The following is a 1,597-nucleotide window of genomic DNA, read 5'->3' on the forward strand; positions in this document are numbered from 1 at the left end:
GTACCGTTTTCATCAAGTTTAACTTCCAGGTTATCTAAATGGGTTTTCCATAAGGAGAAGCAACATACTGCAGGAGGTTTTCTTTTCTTTGCCTTTTTGGTAACTGGCCTAGGAAACAAAGATTCTGTGTTTTACCAAGATAATTTCTTGTGCTTCATGTCTGTATTAGGTTTTTGATTATGTTGGAAAACTAACTTTCAAAAGAGTTCAGGTTTTTACATTCTGAACATCCAGAATGCTTATAGCATTCTGTATTGCTTTTGAAGTCTTTTGGTTATTACTCCGGTTAAGAAAATAAATATTATTTTACAGTCATCTGTGATTCTGTTTAATTAAGGACTTTGAACTTTTTGACATCTTTGGCAGGTATCCACAGGATCGAAATGCTAAATTTATTTGATCTAAACCTAACTTTGGGATTTTCTAGTTGGGCCTTGAAGAACATAAAAAAATGTATCTCTCCAAAACCTAAAATGCAATTAAAAAAAAAGAAAAAGAAAAAGAAATGGATCTCTCATCTTGGGAAATATTGAATGATTAGACTTACGTGGTAAATTGTATGAGAAAGATTGCTCATTGATAAGTGATGCTGGATCCTTTCCCAGTTACACTTATGGGTATATTATTAAAATATATTTCAAAATTATAGGTTCATAAAATCTAATATTTAGTCATAAATCTGGATATTAATATGAGTATTCCAAAAAATTACAAGAAATTTGTAAAAGTCTGATGGTCCTGATGTGAAGATGTCAATTATAATTATGGTTGTTATCTTAAAATGCTGCATATAGTAGAGGTGGCTTAATTTCTTTTTCAACAGTAAACTCTCATCGGATTTTTGACCATGACTGTTCTGGGTTTTTGTCATCCACAGTTAATGTTTTAATTCCTCTCTGGAAGCATTTATAATCAGCTGTAGTCCAAAATTGCTTTTCATGAAATTGCTAATCAAGATTGAAGAAAACAACGGATGATAAATTTATTGATGAGTGGACAGAAACTGTGTGCTGATTGTCATGTTCTGATTTAACTCTGTCGAGTTCTCGTGGCCTACATGTGTCCATGTAGCTCCTGTTTGGGAGCTGGAGGAAGCCTATAGCACTTTTAGCTGCTACCCAGCATTTGTCCCAGGCGTCCCTTTAGTGGTCAAAGTATTGCTAATTGGCACATAAAGCTACCTGTTAAGCAATTTTTAATGCCACTTAGTGTGTTTTTGCCTGGTGTTAAAGAAAAAAGTGGATGACCAGTTTTCTTACAAGTTGAAAGGATTTAAAATACGGTTTAGTGTAAATTTTCTTGAGTACAAAGGCATTCTTGACATGTGTGAGCCTAGAAAAGATAATTACCCCTTTACTCAGCATACTGGGTGTCTGGTTCAGAGGCTGAGTACTGCTGAGAATATTTAGAACTTAGGCAACTGGGAACTAGAGAGTAAGGGCTGCTTTGGTTTGGATGCTGATGGCGATATTTTTCCCCTACGGGAAAAACAGATTGAGTAAAACAAAATAGATTACATGAAATTAAGTAATTGACAAGGATAATGTTTTTATTACTTATTTAAAAGATTGTTTTTTCCTTAAATGTTTTGTTCTCC

General features: G+C 33.8%; 1 non-coding gene across 1 annotated transcript; it reads left to right on the forward strand.

The window, feature by feature from the left end:
• Nucleotides 1-968: 968 nt before the first annotated feature.
• LOC118150806 (small nucleolar RNA SNORD43) lies at nucleotides 969-1,031 on the forward strand. The gene has a single exon (XR_004738940.1). It is a non-coding gene; the product is annotated as a small nucleolar RNA SNORD43 (small nucleolar RNA).
• Nucleotides 1,032-1,597: the final 566 nt, after the last annotated feature.

Source organism: Callithrix jacchus, chromosome X, assembly GCF_049354715.1.
Source record: "Callithrix jacchus isolate 240 chromosome X, calJac240_pri, whole genome shotgun sequence".
NCBI classification, from domain to species: domain Eukaryota; kingdom Metazoa; phylum Chordata; class Mammalia; order Primates; family Cebidae; genus Callithrix; species Callithrix jacchus.